Source organism: Argopecten irradians, chromosome 1, assembly GCF_041381155.1.
Source record: "Argopecten irradians isolate NY chromosome 1, Ai_NY, whole genome shotgun sequence".
Taxonomy (NCBI): domain Eukaryota; kingdom Metazoa; phylum Mollusca; class Bivalvia; order Pectinida; family Pectinidae; genus Argopecten; species Argopecten irradians.
Window position 1 is genome coordinate 38,154,349 of NC_091134.1, and position 26,801 is coordinate 38,181,149.

At 33.2% G+C, this 26,801-nt stretch overlaps 1 protein-coding gene and 1 pseudogene across 1 annotated transcript in view; both read right to left on the bottom strand.

The window, feature by feature from the left end:
* Positions 1-26,801, bottom strand: part of LOC138326970 (calmodulin-4-like) — a 46,250-nt gene that overhangs the window by 12,468 nt on the left and 6,981 nt on the right. The window lies entirely within an intron of this gene.
* On the bottom strand, positions 344-17,587 carry LOC138308322 (lysophosphatidic acid phosphatase type 6-like; annotated as a pseudogene).

The following is a 26,801-nucleotide window of genomic DNA, read 5'->3' on the forward strand; positions in this document are numbered from 1 at the left end:
AACACATTTTGGGTTACAAATTTGTGAGAAGAATATACATACATGTAATTGCACATAATCAAACACCAGTGTTCCTTAGTGTTAATCCCCGTGTATATACACATATTTTACAACTTAACCTAGGACAGATATCTTCATTGTTTACCGCTTGTCAGTTATTCATTCTGTTACCAACCCACAGCTAGTATCGGTACTCTTTCCGAAAAAAGGTTGCAAATTGCATAAGTCATAGTGTACGAATACGCGGAAACGTTAAACTACCTATAGATAGGGAGAATAGGAAAATGAAGTAATATATGTATTTTTATAAGGGGAAGAAAAGTGATTTGTAATCATATAATGTTTACCAAGTTACAATCGGCTGGCGGCTGTTCGTACTGTAAGTCCCCTTGTTTAACAAAGGTAAAAGTTTACCTTGAGACAAGCCGTGTGCTCGGCCGAGTGGCACGGCACGGGAGGCGTGTGGTGACGGGGACACCGTTGTTTCGCTGTGGGCACAGTGCAGGGATATCTCGTTGACTGTTTCAGACTCCAAAGCTGCGTTGTTTAGCTCAAGTTTGCTTGTCGTGCTCTGTGCTCACCATGATGGTCAAGTCAATAGACACATGCAAGAGAGCAGATCAGGTCATGCAGAGTTCTATGAACGAGCATACAGATCTTGGTGGCGATACAACTGCTCATAACTTTTCACCGATTGCGCCAGTGAAACGGGGTGTTACTGTATCACAATTCGGAACGCTTAGAGAGAGTTGTAGAGTGTGCTGCATGTCAGAGAGACTCATCTACTTGCTGGATTCGGCTATCTGCTTGTGCTCCGAGACTATGTATCGGACAGAGAAACACTAACGCTGGATTAGCTCAGAGCATACTTACACGCGCCGGTAAAGCGAGGTAGTCGGGGAGAGCCCAGTTGCTGCAAGCGCGAGGTAACAGCCACACACCAGACGCTACAACGGAGCAGGTCTCAGAAAAACTTTACGTCTAACTTGAGACAATTACGGCAGAAAGTACTTAATCCTTTATTAATCGAATTGGAATTCTGAGGAAAAGACTTAATATAAAGGGTTAATACTGAATAAAAAAGCACATATGCTAATCCTGCCGAAACTTGTTAAAAATTAAGTATTCTGCCGTTATTCTAACAAGTTTCGGCAAGATTAACACCATTTTGGGTTTACCAGTGTATGTATAACTATGGCCTGCTCACCTTTAGTTGCCTATCTTTAGATATATATTATTGTTTATACAATGGCCAGCTCACCTTTAGAATAGCCTATCGTTTATTTATTATTATTTGGGTAGCTCCAAGGCAATGCTCACTCATTTTGTATAACGCTATCTTTTAGTATATATTATATGTATACCATGGCCTGCTCACCTTTAGAATAACCTATCTTTAGTTTATATTATATATGTATACCATGGCCTGCTCACCTTTAGAATAACCTATCTTTAGTATATATTATATGTATACCATGGCCTGCTCACCTTTAGAATAACCTATCTTTAGTATAGTATATTTATATGTATACCATGGCCCTGCTCACCTTTAGAATAACCTATCTTTAGTATATATTATTTGTATACCATGGCCTGCTCACCTTTAGAATAACCTATCCTTTAGTATATATTATATGTATACCATGGCCTGCTCACCTTTTAGAATACCTATCTTTAGTATATATTATATGTATACCATGGCCTGCTCACCTTTAGAATAACCTATCTTTAGTATATATTATATGTATACCATGGCCTGCTCACCTTTAGAATAACCTATCTTTTGTATATATTATTTGTATACCATGGCCTGCTCACCTTAGAATAACCTATCTTTAGTATATATTATATGTATACCATGGCCTGCTCACCTTTAGAATAGCCTATCTTTAGTATATATTATATGTATACCATGACCTGCTCACCTTTAGAATAACCTATCTTTTAGTATATATTATATGTATACCATGGCCAGCTCATCTTTAGAATAACCTACCTTTAGTATATATTATATGTATACCATGGCCTACTCACCTTTAGAATAACCTATCTTTAGTATAATATTATATGTATACCATGGCCTGCTCACCTTTAGAATAACCTATCTTTAGTATATATTATTTGTATACCGTGGCATGCTCACCTTTAGAATAACCTATCTTTAGTATTATATATATTGTATACCATGGCCCTGCTCACCTTTAGAATACCTATCTTTAGTATATATTATATGTAATACCATGGCCTGCTCACCTTTAGAATAGCCTATCTTTAGTATATATTATATGTATACCATGGCCTGCTCACCTTTAGAATAACCTATCTTTAGTATATATTATATGTATACCATGGCCTGCTCACCTTTAGAATAGCCTATCTTTAGTATATATAATATGTATACCATGGCCAGCTCACCTTTAGAATAGCCTATCTTTAGTATATATTTATATGTATACCATGGCCAGCTCACCTTTAGAATAGCCTATCTTTAGTATATATTATATGTATACCATGGCCTGCTCACCTTTAGAATAGCCTATCTTTAGTATATATTATTTGTATACCATGGCCTGCTCACCTTTAGAATAACCTTTCTTTAGTATATATTATATGTATACCATGGCCTGCTCACCTTTAGAATAGCCTTATCTTTAGTATATATTATATGTATACAAATGGCCTGCTCACCTTTAGAATAACCTATCTTTAGTATATATTATATGTATACCATGGCCAGCTCACCTTTAGAATAACCTATCTTTAGTATATATTATATGTATACCATGGCCAGCTCACCTTTAGAATAACCTATCTTTAGTATATATATTATATGTATACCATGGCCTGCTCACCTTTAGAATAACCAATCTTTAGTATATATTATTTGTATACCATGGCCTGCTCACCTTTAGAATAACCTATCTTTAGTATATATTATAATGTATACCATGGCCTGCTCACCTTTAGAATAACCTATCTTTAGTATATATTTATATGTATACCATGGCCTGCTCACCTTTAGAATAACCTATCTTTAGTATATATCATATGTATACCATGGCCTGCTCACCTTTAGAATAATCTATCTTTAGTATATATTTATATGTATACCATGGCCTGCTCACCTTTAGAATAGCCTATCTTTAGTATATATTATATGTTACCATGGCCTGCTCACCTTTAGAATAGCCTATCTTTAGTATATATTTATATGTATACCATGGCCTGCTCACCTTTAGAATGACCTATCTTTAGTATATATTATATGTATACCATGGCTGCTCACCTTTAGAATAACCTATCTTTAGTATATTATATTATATGTATACCATGGGCCTGCTCACCTTTAGAATAACCTATCTTTAGTATATATTATATGTATACCATGGCCTGCTCACCTTTAGAATAACCTATCGTTAGTATATATTATATGTATACCATGGCCAGCTCACCTTTAGAATAACCTATCTTTAGTATATATTAATTTGTATACCATGGCCAGCTCACCTTTAGAATAGCCTATCTTTATTATATATTATATGTATAACCATGGCCTGCTCACCTTTAGAATAACCTATCTTTAGTATATTATTATATGTATACCATGGCCTGCTCACCTTTAGAATAACCTATCTTTTGTATATTTTTATTTGTATACCATGGCCTGCTCACCTTTAGAATAACCTATCTTTAGTATATATTATATGTTATACCATGGCCTGCTCACCTTTAGAATAACCTATCTTTAGTATATATTATATGTATACCATGGCCTGCTCACCTTTAGAATAGCCTATCTTTAGTATATATTATATGTATACCATGGCCAGCTCACCTTTAGAATAGCCTATCTTTAGTAATATGTTATATTGTATAACCATGGCCTGCTCACCTTTAGAATAACCTATCTTTAGTATATATTATATGTATACCATGGCCTGCTCACCTTTAAAATGACCTATCTTTAGTATATATTATATGTATACCATGGCCAGCTCACCTTTAGAATAGCCTATCTTTAGTATTATTATTTTATGTATACCATGGCCTGCTCACCTTTAGAATAGCCTATCTTTAGTATATATTATATGTATACCATGGCCAGCTCACCTTTAGAATAACCTATCTTTAGTATATATTATATGTATACCATGGCCTGCTCACCTTTAGAATAACCTATCTTTAGTATATATTATATGTATACCATGGCCTGCTCACCTTTAGAATAGCCTATCTTTAGTATATATAAATATGTATACCATGGCCTGCTCACCTTTAGAATAACCTATCTTTAGTATATATTATATTGTATACCATGGCCTGCTCACCTTTAGAATAGCCTATCTTTAGTATATATTATATGTATACCATGGCCTGCTCACCTTTAGAATAGCCTATCTTTAGTATATATTATATGTATACCATGGCCTGCTCACCTTTAGAATAGCCTATCTTTAGTATATATTATATGTATACCATGGCCAGCTCACCTTTAGAATAGCCTATCTTTAGTATATATTATATGTATACCCATGGCCTGCTCACCTTTAGAATAGCCTATCTTTAGTATATATTATATATGTATACCATGGCCTGCTCACCTTTAGAATAACCCTATCTTTTAGTATTATAATTATATGTATACCATGGCCTGCTCACCTTTAGAATAGCCTATCTTTAGTATATATTATATGTATACCATGGCCAGCTCACCTTTACAATAACCTATCTTTAGTATATATTATATGTATACCATGGCCTGCTCACCTTTAGAATAACCTATCTTTAGTATATATTATATGTATACCATGGCCTGCTCACCTTTAGAATGACCTATCTTTAGTAGATATGTATATGTATATATTATATATGTATACCATGGCCTGCTCACCTTTAGAATAACCTATCTTTAGTATATATTATATGTATACCATGGCCAGCTCACCTTTAGAATAACCTATCTTTAGTATATATTATTTGTATACCATGGCCAGCTCACCTTTAGAATAGCCTATCTTTAGTGTATAATATATGTATACCATGGCCTGCTCACCTTTAGAATAACCTATCTTTAGTATATATTATATGTATACCATGGCCTGCTCACCTTTAGAATAGCCTATATTTAGTATATATTATATGTATACCATGGCCAGCTCACCTTTAGAATAACCTATCTTTAGTATAATATTATATGTATACCATGGCCTGCTCACCTTTAGAATGACCTATCTTTAGTAGATATTATATGTTATACCATGGCCTGCTCAACTTTAGAATAACCTATCTTTAGTATATATTATATGTATACCATGGCCTGCTCACCTTTAGAATAACCTATCTTTAGTATATATTATATGTATACCATGGCCTGCTCACCTTTAGAATAACCTATCTTTAGTATATATTATATGTATACCATGGCCTGCTCACCTTTAGAATAACCTATCTTTAGTATATATTATATGTATATAACATGGCCTGCTCACCTTTAGAATAACCTATCTTTAGTATATATTATATGTATACCATGGCCAGCTCACCTTTAGAATAACCTATCTTTAGTATATATTATTTGTATACCATGGCCAGCTCACCTTTAGAATAGCCTATCTTTAGATATATATTATATGTATACCATGGCCTGCTCACCTTTAGAATAACCTATCTTTAGTATATATTATATGTATACCATGGCTTGCTCACCTTTAGAATAGCCTATCTTTAGTATATATTATATGTATACCATGGCCAGCTCACCTTTAGAATAGCCTATCTTTAGTATATATTATATGTATACCATGGCCTGCTCACCTTTAGAATAGCCTATCTTTAGTATATATTATATGTATACCATGGCCAGTTCACCTTTAGAATAGCCTATCTTTAGTATATATTATATGTATACCATGGCCTGCTCCCCTTTAGAATAGCCTATCTTTTAGTATATATTATATGTATACCATGGCCTGCTCACCTTTAGAATAACCTATCTTTAGTATATATTATATGTATACCATGGCCAGCTCACCTTTAGAATAACCTATCTTTAGCATATATTATTTGTATACCATGGCCTGCTCACCTTTAGAATAACCTATCTTTAGTATATATTATATGTATACCATGGCCTGCTCACCTTTAGAATAACCTATCTTTAGTATATATTATATATGTATACCATGGCCAGCTCACCTTTAGAATAACCTATCTTTAGTATATATTATTTGTATACCATGGCCAGCTCACCTTTAGAATAGCCTATCTTTAGTGTAAAATATATGTATACCATGGCCTGCTCACCTTTAGAATAACCTATCTTTAGTATATATTATATGTATACCATGGCCTGCTCACCTTTAGAATAGCCTATATTTAGTATATATTATATGTATACCATGGCCAGCTCACCTTTAGAATAACCTATCTTTAGTATATATTATATGTATACCATGGCCTGCTCACCTTTAGAATGACCTATCTTTAGTAGATATTATATGTATACCATGGCCTGCTCAACTTTAGAATAACCTATCTTTAGTATATATTATATGTATACCATGGCCTGCTCACCTTTAGAATAACCTATCTTTAGTATATATTATATGTATACCATGGCCAGCTCACCTTTAGAATAACCTATCTTTAGTATATATTATATGTATACCATGGCCTGCTCACCTTTAGAATAACCTATCTTTAGTATATATTATATGTATAACATGGCCTGCTCACCTTTAGAATAACCTATCTTTAGTATATATTATATGTATATACCATGGCCAGCTCACCTTTAGAATAACCTATCTTTAGTATATATTATTTGTATACCATGGCCAGCTCACCTTTAGAATAGCCTATCTTTAGTATATATTATATGTATACCATGGCCTGCTCACCTTTAGAATAACCTATCTTTAGTATATATTATATGTATACCATGGCTTGCTCACCTTTAGAATAGCCTATCTTTAGTATATATTATATGTATACCATGGCCAGCTCACCTTTAGAATAGCCTATCTTTAGTATATATTATATGTATACCATGGCCTGCTCACCTTTAGAATAGCCTATCTTTAGTATATATTATATGTATACCATGGCCAGTTCACCTTTAGAATAGCCTATCTTTAGTATATATTATATGTATACCATGGCCTGCTCCCCTTTAGAATAGCCTATCTTTAGTATATATTATATGTATACCATGGCCTGCTCACCTTTAGAATAACCTATCTTTAGTATATATATTATATGTATACCATGGCCAGCTCACCTTTAGAATAACCTATCTTTAGCATATATTATTTGTATACCATGGCCTGCTCACCTTTAGAATAACCTATCTTTAGTATATATTATATGTATACCATGGCCTGCTCACCTTTAGAATAACCTATCTTTAGTATATATTATATGTATACCATGGCCTGCTCACCTTTAGAATAACCTATCTTTAGTATATATTATTTGTATACCATGGCCAGCTCACCTTTAGAATAACCTTTCTTTAGTATATATTATTTGTATACCATGGCCAGCTCACCTTTATCTATTTTTTCTAGTATATCTGATTTACAGATGGCGAAGAACTCCTTGTCTCGTATCATGAACGGTTTCATGGCTTTTCTGAACTGATCTAAGGAGCATAGTGTTGAGTCACATCCTCGCACTTTCTTTGGCTGAAAAAATAAACAAAATATTCTAAATGGATATGATGTTAAATATCTCCACCACCAACATAGCATAAAGCATATTCATCATATAAACAATAATTTGTGTTTACTTATGAAAATGTCATATGAAATTATTTTTTTGAGATGTCATTCATCATATCTAATGTAAATCATGAAGCTCAAACTTTTCGTTGTTAAATTGTGATTTTTTTTAACTGTAGAACAATACTAATTTGCCTGCTCCTGATTTTGAAAGAGAAAAATCAACAGTAAAGCATCTTTAAAACAAAATATTATGTCTATATTTAGTTTTTGTTCCAAGAATCTAAAATTCACAAGATGGTGAATTATGACCTTTAAATTACACATTTGTTACAAAATTAGTGAAGAAGTGAATGAATGTAGTTGAATATCAAAGATAAATGATTAAAATGAAAATATGGGAAATTTTGTTCTTGCACCAAGAAAAACACTGAGGAAATGATTAATATACGTGTACACACATTTTATCTACCTCAATGGAAAACATCTCACCTTTCCCATATAGAGTACTTGGATGAATTTTTCTTTGTTTTCATTTTCGTACAGTTCCACCCTAAGGTCTACAGAATATGGCGGCCATTGTTCGTCCCATATATCTAGAAGCCCCAGAAGGCCTACTATCGTAGAGTCATGTGTCGCAAACAGGAACAGCTTCTTGGCATCTCTGTTATCACAACAAAATAAATACATTCCAGGAAAAATATTTAATGACTTCAAAACTTCTTGAAAATACTGTATTACGATAGGGCTTAAAATGATCAGGCTAATATTTCGTGGTTTCCTATACCGATGTATTCATGGAGGTTAAAATTTGCGGTTCACAGATTTCTGTTATTCACTGTAAAGGTATGTCAATGAATTTCTGAATATTTTGCTAAGGTGTTTAGAATTTGCTTAGTTTAATGAACAGCAAATATAGCAGAAAAATAAACCATCCACAAATTTTTAAAATTTTAATTTCAAGAGAAAATTTGTATTACACATTTACAGGTGGTTGGTTCACTTGTGTCTCAAGAGTGAAATCAAAGTACTGAAAGTACTAAATGGCTCGGTCTCAATGATTGGAGGATATATTTCTAAAGTCAACATTTTTTTGGACAATAAGAAACAAAGTTTGCTAGTGTTCCTTCCAGTTTGGACTTTTGAGGATTCCTTGGACACCAAGGTGTTAAATAAGAAACATATACTAAACTCTTAGGAGCCCATTCTAATATTTCCTATGGTGTTATATGCCAAATGACTTTATAGCATCTTTAACCTTTTCCTTGTTAATTTGATGTCAATTAAAATATCCATTCTGAATTGCTATTCTCATTAAGTTCCTGGGACCAAAGTATCAGTTAACAAGTATTATTTTGCATCAGAGACAGACAAGAGGCATATTTTTCTATGCCAAAATGTCTTAAATATAGAATATGTCAGTCCTCAAGAAGACTTATCAATATAGTCATACCATTTCTGAATAAACTGGTCAATTGGTCTACTTTTAACAAGTTTTTGTAATTAGTCTTTTGTAAAACAGCAAGTTGATTGATATATCCAAACATGATTTAAACTAGCTCTGATAAAATATCTTAAACATCTTACAGCCATTTAAACAAGAGCTGTCGGAGAATAGCAAAGCTCGCCTATTCAGAAGAAGTTGTTGTTCAAGTATTTACTATTTAAACATGGAAATATGACAAATTAACAGACTAAAAAAAACTAAAGGGCCCCAAATTGGTTGTATTATCACGTTCAGCATCCATACACATTAGGAAAATAAAATCATAAACATTTATGATGACTTAAGCTTAAACAATAGACAAAATAGAAACTTGCTCAAAAACTTTAACGTGAAATATGACAAATTAACAGACTAAAAAAAAACCTAAAGGGCCCAAAATTGGTTGTATTATCACGTTCAGCATCCATACACATTAGGAAAATAAAATCAGAAACATTTATGATGACTTAAGCTTAAACAATTGACGAAACAGAAGCTTGCTCAAAAACTTTAACGTAAAAGGGGACGCCAACGCTGACGCCGACGCCGACGCCGCCGGCGGGTGACAACAATAGCTCCCCCTATTCTTCGAATAGGCGAGCTAAAAACGTCTGGTCTATTTTCATGTTAAGTATACATTATGCCAAAAAGTAATCATTCTACATTTTATTCCAATATCAATTGGGTATCTTGTTAGCTCGCCATAAACCATGAATTGTTTTATACACTTTTTTAACTTGAGGAAATTACATTTGATGGAAATGATTTTTTCTACAATATTTGTATTTTCAAATCCCCATACTTCTGATGAGTATAATAAAACTGGCATTACAAGTGACTAAAATATTTTCAGTTTAAAATCAACAGGAAGGGATACATTCCTTTGTTTCTTAAAAATAGTAGACACTGATTTAATTGTTTGTTCAGCAGTTTTTTCCTTTTCTTTAAAAACGCTACCATTAATGTTAAAAAATATACATAGATATGTATACCCCTTCTTATCAAAATAATTCTATATCCCATAACGTAAACTGGTGTTGTTGGGCCAATTTACGTTTTGAGAATATTACAACTTTTATCTTTCTGATATATTAGATTATAATTTCCATGTAATGCGATAATGTAATGCAATATTATTCAAATCCGTTTAACATTTGTTGTAGAACAGTGTCATCGCCATATAAAATGATAAAAGTTTGGGATACATTCAATGTTATCTGTAAATAATTTGTCAATAGTTGTCAGACAATTAACATTCTTTTTCCGCCAGATAAGATTCCAAGTCATCAAGGTATATTGAAAATAGGAAAGGAGATATAAATAAGGTACCATACTGTGCATGTATATGTTCAATGTAAATTAACAATGTAAGCTGATCTTGCAGAATTGCTTTACAGCGTTATAATAAATGCAGTTTGTCTCATTGCATTGGATATAAATTGATTTAAGGCAGTTCATGTGGCGACCGAAAAAGGTAAAAATCACCATTTTCAGAGTGATCACAGAAGATTGATAGTCAAGGAGGGAAAACATAAGACAACCTGTGTTATGCAAATTAATATCTAATTTATTTTGAATAAAGTATGCCGAAGATGATGATTAGTGTATTATTAACAATAATCTTAATATGTTTTCTAAAAATATTAACAACTAATGTCATATTGTGGTATAAATTTAATGTTTTATTTATTCTTTTTATTTCAAGCATGTAGATGTCATAGAAAATAAACAAATACCAAGTATATGCATATTAAAGTAAAATTTACAAATCACAACACTAATGTGTATTGTATATATGGAATGAAGATGATGATGGTAATTATTTGGATCAAAAATGTTTACAACATTAAATGTATTATATATATGGAATTTGAATATGATGATAGTAATTATTTTCATATCAAAAACTATTACAGTATTAAGCTACCACAGTTGAAAATGATTTCTTTCATTTTGTTCACACATTTTTTCTCCTGGACTGGTTCCAATTGAAATGATACTTGCATGTAGACATTCTGTAAAACATAAGAAAACAATAAATGTATTAAACAGAGTAATTACCGAAAAGGCTAATATCATATAATTAAACTTTTTTTTTTATAAATAACAATACCAGTTTAGAGTAAATATTATTGAAATTTATTTTCTGTTGTTCTTTAGTCCTCCTGTTCTTTGGAGTTTTATCCTTCATAAATTGATTGTAATACAGCAGTTGTCATATAATGTATCTGATAATGTATACACAGAAGTATAAGTATATGCATATGCATGTGTGCATGGGCACGGTGATAAGTTTATTTTGCCGAGTAAAAAGTTCAAAGAACTAGTATTGTTCATACTCAAAGATGTAATCGCACTAAAAACAGTGATCGTGTAGGCTTTTGTGTGATTGCATTTGTAAGGGGTGTATCTCCGAACGCCAACATTTTGGATTTAGCTGTAGGGTAGTTTGTTGTGACAGTAGTTATAGTCTTTTTCCTAAAGGCAGACCCAATGCCACAGGTAAATTTACCTGTAAAAGTTACCTGTGTTGATACTTATCTAAGTGTATATTGATTAATTTTCATTTCAATAAGTGTTCATATTTAATATCAGATACATATATACATAATATATGTTTCTGTTAATATCTATGAAAATATAACGATAGAATCTATGAATGAAATGAAATTAAATTAAATTCACAATGATTTTATTTCAAGAATTTTAAAGATTTCCTTGATATATCAAAAATCTCTGGTATAAATCTCATTAGATTTTCAATAGATTGATATTAAAATCAAGCAAAATTCTTTGAAACTTATTTCACATGGAAGTAACTTTACCATTCAGTAATATCAAAGAAAAAATCCAAGCCTTTTGCCTGTTGAAAAATGATATATTTCCACAAGGTCTTCCATATATGTCTGTTAAGTGACCTTATATACATATATAGTACATGTACATGTAACATCTGCGTTAATAACCTACCAAAGAGTAAGTGAATTTATGTCAAATATGATTTCCAAATTTTACTTGTACTTGACTGACCTTTTTAAGTTAACAAAACATACAATATATTTTGAAAGTTGCATTAGGATGCATCATTTATCATAATTATATAATTTTCCTGCTTTCTTATCCTAAGATGGTATTTCTAGATCAGCGTGATGTTACATTATAATGTAAATGTACATGTACATTTAATTTGTATATCATTATAGCAAAAAAGCACCCAACTGTTGTCCGTTAACAGCGCAGTAAAATTATATATTTTTGTGCATGTTAGAAATAACATATAAATTTCTTTCCTATGGTTGAATTTCGGTCAAACATTGTTACTAGATACAAATTGGTATATGTACTATAATCTTTAAACAGAAAAAATTAGAAAACTGTTAATTTGGTATTCTGAGCACTAAAAGTTTGCAACATTTTGAGAATTACAAGACCTTCAACATATGGACTTGAAATAATTTTGCCAGTATTGCAACATTAACATCTATAATGTGTATTAAAATGAATATGGTTAAGACCCTAAGTAACAGTCTTCAATCTCATTTCATTTAGTATTTTTACATTATTAAGTGACTTCTAAAAATATTTTGTATCAAAAATACATATAGAGCATTAAAACCCAATGATATATATTATTACCAATGTTTATAAAACATCATAATGTGTGTTTGTGTCGGCTTCAATAGATTACCAACTTAAACTAAAATCAACAGGTCAAAATTTCCGACAATATTAATTTAAACTTTTGTGATATTGTTTTTCTCCACTCATTTTCTAACCAAATACTTCACGGTGTACGTCTATGCGATAAGAGAAATCATGCGCAACTATGCACGGTCACAAGAAATGAAAGTTGGCTAAGAATGTAGCCCTACTGGAACTCCTATGTCAAAACAGAATACTGTTACATTAGAATATACACTGATCAAGAAACCTGTTTTTCTGATAAAAATTGAGATATGATTTGTAAAAAAATATTTCACCTGGAACTCAAAATGCATCGTTCTTAATAATCCACATGTAGCTCCATATTAATTCTTAGCATATTAAAGCACTGATTATCTTTGATTGATAATTTACGTTGTATATAATACAGAATATATTGAAGGAATTTTTATCCAAAACCCACCAATGTTACCTGTGATACTGATTGAAATACAGGTAAATCTCAAGTGACTTTACAGGTGAAAATAAAGACAGCTTATATGAAACAGTATATAATTGTCTTCCTATTGTTTCCTAAAACAACACCTACCTGTTGTTGATAAATATGTTGGCGTTAAGAGAACATCCCTTTGTAAGACTGTGCCAGGTGGTAGAGATTAGTTCCGCTCGAGTGATCACACAATGCAAGTGAGAATCGGGAGTATGTTTATGTAAGTTTTAATTACTAATCAGTAATCTCTGGTGATTGTTGATAAAATATAACTCAGGATAATTGCTAAACATTTAACCGTTTTCTCCACGTTTGTTGTAGATTGAAACAGCTTTTTAAGTGCCGTTCTACGAAAGAATTATGAAAAAGAAATCGGCATTTTTATCGATCTACAAATGAAGTAGTCCAAAAAAATCTCACTTCGAGTTATACGAACATTTTATGTGTGATTTTTGTCATTCGGACCAAAAATACTTCTTTAATTACGTAGTTTACTGAATACGTTATATATATTATCAGAACGTCAAGCTCCTGTAGGCCTACATGTGATGAAAGTGGCTAAAATGTTTTTAGTGACAACCTCTATAGTGCTTTAATATGTATATATAATCTGATAATGTATACATGTGCTTATAAAATTATCGATATTTATGGATGTGGTAAATATTCATACCTTATTAACTGCCGTAAGTTGGAAGATTACGCCAGCTTGGACATTTAGAAAATGTTCATCGTCTCTCACGCGCTATGTGATCAGTTTACAAAAGTTTATCCTAAATTTTCTTAGAGTTGTCTTTCTTCCATTGTGGATACACGTACATGTGGCATAACGCAGCCGTGATAAACAAATCTCCATTTCGTCCTGAGATTTATTTGCTCCGAACTAATATGATTCAAATTACAAAAATCATTATTGTAAAAATTTTGATGTTTGAGGTGAAACATTGATTTCATTTTTACCGTTGCGGGATAATTGTCACTAGTAGGGACAAAACGCGTGGGGCGAAGCGAAGCATTTTCGGGACGAAACGTCTTCATGCATTGTTAACAACATTTTCGGGACGGAAAGTCTAGATACATTGTAAACAATTCAAGTGAAAATTTTCCAACCTAAGATCATTTGGATAGTGTATATGGTAAGGATATGAAAGCAGTTATCTACTTCTCCTATTTCAACATTACAGATACGCTTATTTCAGTAACTTTCATATTCAAAATTTGCTATTTAAAATTCCCGGTAAAATCAAAGTTGTTGAATACACTGCCGTTAGGAGCGCTAGTATCTGCGAGCAAGTTCTAAGCCAATCATATTGAGGAAATTGACTGAAAGAGAATTTTGCAACCACGATCACAATGGCGAGGTGATCCTCGCCAAAAAAGGTTCCTTGCAGTTAATCAATTAACGTGATATCACTATATTAATAATATCACTTCTGTAAGCAAATTCCGTTTTAAATTTTGTGTGTTGAGAAAGAAATACTCCTTTACCCTACAGGCTTATAGAACCCCTCTCTTATATCATTCAAGTTTGGATGGAGAAGTTGGGACACTTCCTATGATTTTTGTGTAAATAATAGTTTTTCGCTACCTTTTATTTTCCTCTAGGTCTCGTATATTATCCATCACATATGTCATTAGTGGGCCTGTGGATAGTCTTGTTATCAAATCACGCTCCGCTCTACAAAACAGATAAACATTAGAGCTATATGTATGAGGTGTCTTTTAGCTGAAATGAGTAATCACCAGGCAGAATGTACATGTAGGCATGCCTCATGCTTCCACAAGCATATGTACGTATTCGATATCGAATTAAGCAAATATCAAAGCATACACCATGCAAAATGCAAAGTCATGTATTGTAGCAGAATAATTAGATTGACCTTTGATTACTCTATTTACCTACTAATTACAGTAATTATAAATTGAAGTTCTTTTCAAGGTTGTGCAAACATGTGATATAGATAGACTTACTTGTGCTGCCCACAAAATGTAGCATACATCATTCTACTAGCCATTAGTTCTATCATGTCCCAGAGAGGTAGTGCATAGGACGGCACTGGTAATCCATGAGCCTGGTAACAAAGGGAGATAATCAACATCAATTACATAGACAAAAAGCAATAGCATGTCCCAGAGGTAGGGCATAGGATGGAACTGGTAATCCATAAGCCTGGTAAAAACGGGGAGATAATTATCATCAATTACATAGACAAATGGCACTATCATGTCCCACAGAGGTAGTGCATAGGATGGCACAGGTAATCCATGAGCCTGGTATCAAGAGGAGATAATTATCATTACATAATTACATAGAATACAGGGCACTATCATGTCCCACAGCGGTAGGGAATAGGACGGCACTGGTAATCCATGAGCCTGGTAAAAAGGGAAGATAATTATCATCAATTACATAGAAAATGGCACTATCATGTAGGGCATAGGATGGAACTGGTAATCAATGAGCCTGGTAAAAAGGGGAGATAATTATCATCAATAACATGGAAAAATGGCAAAATCATGTCCAAGAGAGGTAGGGCATAGGATGGCACTGACCATGACTCAAGCCGAATGGCAAGAGGAGACAATGTCTGTCATATTAACCTATTCATACAAAGAAATTGAATGCAATTTCCAGAGGATTTGAATTCCATTTGTATAAAACAGGTATTTGTACTGTCTGAGTTTGTATTAAGAGGGTTGGACTGTATTCAAATACCCCTGATCCATATCTTACCTTGCGTGCCACTAAATCAATCACGAATACCAACAAAATTTAATCCCACGTAATCTTTGAAATTTACACCTGGAAGAGATAAAATAATATTTCAAACTACCAGCCCTATAGCACCAAAATGAAAGGTTTATAAGTGTGCTTCCATGTAAAGTATCAAATAAAATGTCTAGCACATTATCTCTAGTTGCTACGAAATTGTGATTATACAAACAACAAATTATATCTTATATATTTTTTTTGGTATATATATATATATCAAAGCATTGTAAGTATACTTGTTGTACCTGAAATTATGAAAAATGAAAATCATGCTCGAATATCTAATTAATTTCTTTTGCAAATGGAGTTATGGCTTATTTTGTGCAATACTTTATTGAAAGGCTAGTACAAACTTGATTCTATTCAGCTTCCAAACATTTTTTTCAATTTTCAAACAACCTGGGCAGTTGTTGTCAAATTAAATGAAAAAATAAATGTTTTTCTTATTATCTGATGTTTTTGAAAAATGATCAATAGCTCTATGGTTACTTTGTCAGTCCAAGTTTGGTCCAGTTAGGTGACTCCCCTTCTATTTTTTCCAATATTTAAGCGCCCCGGGCGATTATTGGGTTAATTACGGTAATAACTCACCAAATGCTTCCTCTAGTTTGTGTCTAGATGGCAGGTATTCAGGTTTGTCGGCGATGTGGAACAGTACAGAGTGGTTGTTCTGTTGTAATACATGACAGCGTTGTATATTAGGGAAGAGAACCTCAGTTTTGGTGTCAGCAACATACACTTTCACTGGAGCTGTAATAGAACAATTTCAGGGCTGCGGCATACATTGACTATAGCTAGTATGTATTTGCATATAACAGAGTTATCTGCTCTTACAGGTATGTATTGTTTGTTGACGTAATGTAGCCACAAATTAGGAAACTGTGTTAAATGAAAATTTTCACAAAAACTTCATTTTCCAATGAAAACCGTAAAGTTGTGAAATCATGCGGGTGTAACATTTAATGGTTTACTGCTCTGAACTTACATGCAGATGTTTATTTTCGTAAATCACCATTTTAACTTTAAAAACATCATTACACATTACAGGTAAAACCATGATTTTTGAAGAAATTACATTGCAAGGCATAACATTTTGCAAATTTAGATAAATGTGCGGAATTAAAAACCTCCACAAACATATGCCATTATACACAGGGGGCCAACTCAATGAAAATGGATGTTGTCATACATTTTTTGTATTTGGTGGATGGACTGATGAGTATATATGACAGTCATGTGATTTTTTTCATAAAATACGAGATTTGAAAAATTATTAAAAAATCGGGATATTTACTATAAAACAGAGAAAGGGACGACAGTCGCCATATTGGAAGTTTTACCCCCACCTCGATTTAAGTTATTTTTTTCACAATAGTATACCTTTTTTTCTAGAGTCATAGTCATGCATCAGTCCTCCGATATTCCATTATCACACACTTACCATGCAAATCCATATACACTATTAGACCAGTCAATCTAGCCATAAAAATAGCTGAACCTCAAACTAATTGCAACAGAAGCAACTATGCATTTTTCTTACTCCCTGATATGTAGTAAATGATGTATTAAAATTCCCAAATAATCCCAAAAGGGGAAAATTGAAAAATATCAGCTTTTCTAAGACCTATATAGCCTCGCAGATAAGCACTGTAGATTAAGGGGGTAGGGTAATAAAATTATTCTTTCTTGGAAAGTATTTATATGTACACAGTATATACTTGCAATATTACAATAAAGATAGATTAAACTTTGTTATGATATTTGTTTCTGTAAAAATCATTCTATTATGAAGGTCAAATAAAGGTCAAAACTGACGAATTGGTGAAAAAATGATGAAAAACCAGCAGTGTTTTCAGATTTACTCTCTTGTAGGTTTATAATGCATTATATCACTTATACCATTTTCATCTTTGCACAAAGTTAAAATAAATTAATACAAACTACAAAATATAACCATGGCAACTATATAATGTCCCATTACATTGTTAGCTCGCTACTCGGAGCTTACGGAATCACTTTGGTGTCAGTGTCGGCGCCGGTGTTAGAAATCCCATGCTAAGGTTTTGGTTGTGTGTTGTAATATATACTGCTATTCTTAACAACTGACATTGATTTCTACAAAATACTTGGATAAAAATTGTCGTGATAAGTATGGACAAGCAATTAAAGAATGAACATGCTGGATTTGGAGAATTTCAAGAGGCCCAATTGGCTGAAGTAGGCAGGTTAAGGTTTTGGTGCAAGTGTTGAAATACTGTCATATGTCAGAACTGACATTTATTTCTGCAATTTTGGTTTATAATTGTGGTATATGGACAATGACTTAAAGGGGGAAATGCTGGATTTTGATAATTTCAAAAGGCTTAATGGACCAAAAAGTTAAATTACATAATGACATTGCTATATTTTATACTTTGGCCAAAGGGATTTCTTTGATGAAGGTAGTCTAATACCAAGGTTGTATCTTTCCCAGCCTTTCACACATGGACTTCGAACATTCTTTGTGTTGGTCATTGGTTATATAATTGACCTCAGTGGCGTGATAACTAAAATCACATAAAAATGAACATCAACTACAGAATATCTATTTATTAATTACCATATTCACCGTAATTAGCGCCCAGGGCACTTACAAATTATAACAAAGATTAAAGGGGGCGCTTATTAGGTAAACGTAACGAAAATTTAAGTTGTGGACAAAAAACCTCTAACAAAAGTCAGACATATTTTTACTCTTTCCACACTCATGGCACATTTATCTGTCACAGTAAACATACATATGCCTTCTTTCCTTTGATTACGCATTAGTACGTAATGATTCACATGTGGAAGACTCACAAGTTCATGTAATATGGAATACGATGCCTGTAAGCATCACACAGTTGTAAAACATCGTTAAATTCATTGGATGACGGGGGCATTTATATAACTTCAGCATTAAGGGAGTGGGACGACTGGTTCACCCGTCAGTATAATGTCTTCGGCGGCATGCTTCAGTGATATAGCACTATAAAAAGGCCAAGACATCCACTATACACGAATATACCACAGTCTCCCAAAGCACGCACCACGCACTTCATACAGACAACACACAGCATACATGGGAGGTCATCCTTACATGATCTTAGCTGTTGATAGGACGTTAATTTAATCAAACAAACAAGCAAGCAAACAAACAAACAGACAAACAAATCAATTCCTCCAGAAGAGGGGAGGGGCGCCAATTACGTCGAATACAGTATGTATATAAAGAACTAAAATGATTAAGAAGCGGAACCAATATATGACGTCAAATTGTTTAAAATGTAATTAGCGGAGTGATGTGACAGTATTGTCCTTGTACCAGTAGCTTACCTACAAATAATACAGCCTCATGTATATTATGGTTTGTGTCATGGGGATTGGTTGTGGTCTACAACATTATGTTGACGTTGTATAAAGTGATATTCTAAAAACTAAGAACGGTTTATTGCTACACTGTTGTTTGGAGTAATTAGAACATAAACGATTTGCGAGATCTGCGTCGGCCATCTAACATCCAGGAATATAATCAATCATTAGGAACAGGGAAAAACTTGAAAACATATTTTTTATTTCCAATGATTTGGTATAAGTTTCACGATGTGTCTGATAATTGATCTATTAAAATAAATCAATAAATGCGTTAAGGAAAAAAACCCACTTTAAACTAGATTTGATCGCGATCAAAACACGGGATTTCCACCTATGTAATGATATAAGTAATGCTAGTGAACAGACGATCTTTAAGTCGAATTAATTAAATCTGTTTTTCAGTTGGACCAGACTACTTTCGTAAGAAACGCTTTCTGATTAATATTGAGTGAGATCGTCCGTTCGTTCAAGCAATCGTCTGTTCGCTAACATTACTTATATCATTACATAGGTGGAAATCCCGTGTTTTGATCGCGATCAAATCTAGTTATTCTTTTTTTTCAGAGATTATGTCTAGGTCAAGAGTTCGCTAGAGGGTCAAATGAGGTCAAACAAAGGTCAAAAATGAACTTTACCATAGAAATGTTTTGAAGAGCGCTCATGAAAGAACATGCTCTTAAGCACATAAAATGACCAATTTCAAGGCCATATTATTCAAAATGGCGGAGATATTGGACATCAAAAATCGAAATTTATATTTTTTTATTTTTGACTTTTTGTAAAAGAAGACCTTCGCATATATTCTGTAAAGGGTTTCAATTTCAAAGACAAAGCTTTAAAAATGACGGAAATATAGCCTTGCAAATATGGCGTTTCGTTCATTTTTTAACCTAAATTTTACCGAAATTTATGAAATTTCCAAGAGAAAAGTTTTGAATTGGATGTGAGAGAGCATGCTCTCAGACACATAAAATGACCAATTTCAAGGTCATATCATTCAAAATGGCGGGGATAAAGGACATCAAAAATCGGAATTTAGTTTATATTGGTCTTTGCGGCAGGCGTTTCAGCGCCTTTAAACCTGTATGTACAGTGTTGATTTTTCATACCTATGTTGTATGAACTTTTGTCTTCAAAAGTTATGGATTTTAAAGGGGCTATATAGCAAAATGGCGGAAATATAGCTCTCCAAATATGGCAATTTGTCCCGTTTCCTTATTTTTTCCGTACTTAGTGAGCTCGTACGTAGGGCCTTTATCATTTAGTGAAGGGTGTTGATTTTTTGTAAATGTAGACATTGACATAGTGTCATGATTTTTATGTTCTAAAGCAATCGTCTGTTCGCTAACATTACTTATATCATTACATAGGTGGAAACCCAGTGTTTTGATCGAGATCAAATCGAGTTATTATTCCTTTTTTTTTCTTATTTCCACAAATCTTGTTAGCAGGATGTCTCACGAACGACACACAGTACGACGCTCAACTTTTGACACATTATGTAGGTACATTAGATCTTGAAACGTACATTCGATTTTTCACAAAAAAATGTTCAAGGTCAAGGCCACAGACGTAAAAAACTACTTTTTTTCGACCAAATTTTAAACGTTCCTTTCTTCATAACCGTACGCTGTACGTTGTCCCCGTTTTGGCATTAAGGTAGATCGTGACAAAGCGCGATTTTTGTTCATCACATGTTATCAGAGATTATGTCAAGGTCAAGAGCTCGCTACGGGTACAAACAAATGCCAAAAGCGAAAATTGCCACAGAAAAGTTTTGAAAGATAGATTTGAAAGGCCATGCTCTCAGAAATATATAATGAAAAGTTTCAAGTTCATCGGAACCAAAATGGCGGAGATATAGACCTTAGAAAACTGCGATTTTGCCATTTTCCCGCCAAAAATGCACAAGATTTCAGCGCCTTTAATACTTAACATACATGCTTGAATTTTGCATAGACATAGCATGGACAGATATCTTTAACAGTTTTACGCCAAAACTTTGTGACTCTGTTACGTCATCAAACTCGATTATACAGATTTCATATTTCAAACACCTATGGCATACATGTGTGCCTGCATGAATTAAGATTAAAATTAAAATTATAGTCAAGGTCATACAAGTCACATATGCTACGTCAGTACAATTGTTGTAGAACATCTTTACATCAAAGACCGATTGCCGTATGTCACAATAAGTTTTTATTGTATGACGTAAATCACTCTTGAAGGTCACGGTAGTAAAATGTTGAATTATATGCTAAAATATTATTTTACATTAACACAATTCCTTTGAAACATCAGCTGAGCTCATGTATGGTATAAATGTATACGCTTACAATCGAATTACGTTGACATGAATTCAAGGTCACAATGGTCAAATCTTGCCCCAAGAGCACAACATAGTTCAAGTTATATGTGTCGTAAGTTTCATACTACTGAAACAAGAAGATCTTTTAATATGTTATTCACCGCCAAAAGTTACCAACATTTTGAGAATTGCAATATTTGCAATGCAAAGAGTTTAATTTTACAAAGTCAAATAAGTGTTCAAAATCTATTTTTGCGGTATATTTACTGCCTACAAGTGAGTATATTTACTGCCTACAAGTGATGATATTTTCCACTTCAGTGCAGAAGAATAAATACACACGGTCCGACCATGAAGCTAAGTTGTGGTCTGCTATTTTATTTTACATTTTTACAATGGTATCAGTAATTATAAAGTGACCTTTTCACGTATACTCTCATCTAAACATACATAAAGCATAAAGACAAGAACTAATGGTGCATAAATGCTGTGTTGTAACGAATGCCTATAAAGCTTCCTGATTTTCACAGGATCTCAGCGCATTTACAATTTGGTGTATGATGGTCATTTTTTGCACATACATGTAGGTATATACTATGGAACGATGTTTAGAACATTTTTGTTTCAATGTCATATCATACAAAGTGGCAGAGATATTGGCTCATGAAATTGACAATTCAATTGCCAAGATCATCTCGAGTTGCGTCTTTTTGACCATCATTTAACTTACTTACTAGTTACTGAAACCAAAGGTATAGAATTGCATAAGGACAAAAATTTTCATGATATTAACATATACATGTACATCGTTGTTTGAATGCTGTTAGATCTAGCCGCTACTGAGACGCGCAGTGTTACGTGTTAATAACCACATATAAAATATATTCAGAACTTGTTTGTACAAAAGTGGCGGCTTCATTTCACATAAATCACACAAAATGTTGAGGCTTCATTTAAAGATATAGTATATCTTATTACCCCATCTTAGGCAGTGATCCGTTCAATGCACATGTATGATTCACAAAAAGTTATATACATGTACATTGTAATTTGTCCTCTATCTATGTTGCATTTGTTGAATGTTGTAATTATGTTTCTGTACACAGTTTTTTTTTTTTTTGAAAATTGACTAATAATAAAGTTTGAAGTTTGAAAGTCCAGAGACACGACAGGTAGTGATCCATTCAGTTGATTTTATCCTTTAACAGACAACATCAACTAAGCCACAATTGTGGGCACTGTCTAGACCCAGTAGGTAGCTAAATCGACAAGTTTGTCGGTCATTTTACACATTTTTCACAAAAGCTTTCATCTTAACATACATAAAGCGTAAAGACAAGAACTAATATGGTACATGATTTGGATGATTTTCACGGGGTCTCAGCGAATTTACAATGTGGTGTTTAATGGCCAATTGTCGCACATTCATGTAGGTATATACTATGGAACGATGTCTATAACAGTTTTGAGTTTCAAGGTCATATCATACAAAATGGCAGAAATATTGCCATCAAAATACTGTCATCAAAGTAATCATGTAGGTATATACTATGGAACGTTGTCTAAAACAGTTTTGAGTTTCAAGGTCATATCATACAAAATGGCAGAAATATTGCCATCAAAATACTGTTATCAAAGTTAAATACACGATCGCGCCCGGTCACGAAGACAACTCGAATTGCGTCGTTTTGGCCATGAAACTAAAGGTATAGAATGCATTTACAAGACTGCATAAGGAAAAAATATTTGAATAAAGATGTGTTTTCACGTTTTGAAAATATTGATATATAATCGTTCTTTGGATACTGTTAGATTAGGCCGCCACTGAGGCGCACAGTGTTACGTGTTAATCACTAAATATACTGTAAAATATACAGAACTTGTTTATACAAAAGCGGTGACTCTATTTCACTTTACACACAATACAATGAGGCAAGATTATATTCCAATTGTTTTATTACTGATACATCTATCTAATTCAAAAGCAATTAAATCCTACTATGAAATTTACAAATAAACCCCTACAATCTAAACTATGACTAAATAACCTAACATGTGGCTTCTTGGGAGTTACTCGTATGACTACAAATATACTTGTTATATAGGTAGACTTCTACCCTTAATTTTACCAGGAATGACCCATCTGGTATCAGGTTATGCTTTAGAAATATTGCAGGTAGACTTCTACCATGCATTTAGGGGTGACCTTATTTACCAGGGGCGGACCCATCTGGTTTGAAGTCAATTTTCCTACCGGGGACCTTATTTACCGGGGGCGTCCCCACCGGTATCAGGTTAAGAATTTTTTTTCTACCACGGACAACTTTATTTACCAGGGATAGCACCTCAGCCGGTATCAAGTTAAATCCTCTGGTTTAATTGATAGATCTTATATATAGGTATAACTTTTATTTCAGGGACAACCTTATTTACCAGGGGTACAACCTCAACCGGTATCAAGTTTAAATCCTCTGCGTACCTATTCATTTCAGAAAATTATTTTAATTGATCTATCAATTATCTGAATCGGGGGTAAAAATTGTTGTTTGCAACCAGTTGTTTGTAATTTGTTTAGTATTTTGTTTGATTAATTAACGTCCTATTAACAGCTATGGTCATGTAAGGACGGCCTCCCATGTATGCGGTGTGTTGCGTGTATGTTGTGTTGAGTAACTCCAAAACATATTAACATATGTTGATAAATATCTTTAGAAAGCATATTACAATAAAATATAATTAAAGTTATGTAATTAACAAAACAACATAAACTTTAGGAGTATCTGGGACAATAACAAGCAAATTACTCTGTTCCAGGAATTATGAAATTGACCAGAGCCCAGCTATCTAGTACCTAATATTCCTGTCACATAAGATTTGCCCAATCATAATTGACTGTCTTAGTCATGTGACTAATCAGCCCAAGACTAACTAGGACGCTGTCGAAACAAGTGTCCTCTACTGATTGGTTAAAGGCTAGATCCCCTAAACTATAATACCCTAAATTATGTACACACACCCACACCACGTGTAAGACCCCACTCCCTTTCTGACATCACTGCCCTTCCTTATCCAGACCCTAAAGCAATTAATCACAGCCCAAGGCTGAATAACATCCCTATGCATAAACACCCTCCCTTAGATATTCAGAACAAAATAATGACAATAGTCCTGACTGCTTGACCTCAATTGAAATGACCTGCCAAACTCCCATAAATAAACAAAGGCCTTGTCTGACTCCCTCATCCAACTCTATTCCCTGACACCCCCCCCCCCTCTCCTTTTCCCTATGTGTCTGTAATTGATGCCCTGATTACAACATAAGGTAAATTCAGTATAAAATATAAATCAAGCTTGTTACAGATATATGAATATAGGTATATGTATTGTGTATAAACAAAAATTAAACAAATTTACATACAAATCGCACAAAATAATGAGATTTCATTTATAGATAAAGTATATCTTAATATCCCATCTTTGGCAGTGATCCGTTCAATGCACATGTATATTTCACAAAAAGATATATAATTTGCTTCCATCTATGTTGCATTAATTTTGTTGAATGTTGTTAATTAATATGTTTCTCTACACGGTGTATTTTGTAAAGAGACTAGTAATACAGTTTGAAGTTTGAAAGTCCAGAGACACGACAGGTAGTGATCCATTCAATTGATTTTATTTTCACCAGTTCTATTAAAATACAATTTAAACAATCTTTTTCAATGTAAAAATCTTTAAGTGACAACATCAACTAAACCATAAGTATGGGTACTGTCTAGACCCAGTAGGTAGCTAAATCGACAATTTTGTCGGTCAAGCTCTCATCTAAACACATACATAAATCATAAAGACAAGAACTAATATGGTGCATAAATGCTGTGTTATCACGGGTGTGGAAGCCTATAAAGCTTCATACATGTTTGTACATGCCTTTGAATGATTTTCACGGGATCCCACCGAAGTGTAATGACCATTTTTCGCACATTCATGTAGGTATATACTATGGAACGATGTCTATAACAGTTTTGAGTTTGAAGGTCATATAATACAAAATAGCAGAGATATTGGCTCATGAAATTGGCAATTTGATCATCAAAGTTTAATAACGATAGCGACCGGTCGGCGAGATCATCTCGAATTGCGTCCTTTTGACCATGATTTAACTCACTTACTAGTTAATGAAACCAGAGATATACTACAGTAGAATGCATTTAAGAGACTGCATAAGGACAAAAAATTGAATAAAGATGTGCTTTCACGTTTTCATAATATTAACATATACATCGTTCTATGAATGCTGTTAGATGTGGCCGCCACTTGGACGCGCAGTGTAACGCGTTAATGATCACATATAAAACAAACATAACATATACATATACATGAATCACACAAAATATTGAGATTGAATCTAAAGATAAAGTATATTTCAATATGCCATCTTAGGCAGTGATCCGTTCAATGCACATGTATGTTTCAGAAACATAAAAATATATAATTTGTCTTTCATCTATGTTGCGTTTGTTGAATGTTGTAAATATGTTTCTCTACACAATGTATTTTGTAAAGAGACTAGTAATAAAGTTGAAAGTTTGAAAGCCCAGAGACACGACAGGTAGTGATCCATTCAGATGATTTTATTGCATCAGTTCCATTAAAGTGCAATTTAAATAATATTTTTAAACTTAGAAACCTTTAATAGACAACATCAACTAAGCCACAATTATGGGCACTGTCTAGACCCAGTAGGTAGCTAAATCGACAAGTTTGTCGGTCATTTTATACTTTTTCACAAAAGCTCTCATCTTAACATACATAAAGCGTAAAGACAAGAACTAATATACTACATAAATATGTCTTGTTACGGCTGCATATAAAGCTTCATACATGTTTGTCAGTGCCTTTGAATGATTTTCACGGGATCTCAGCGAATTTACAATTTGGTGTTTAATGGCCATTTGTCGCAC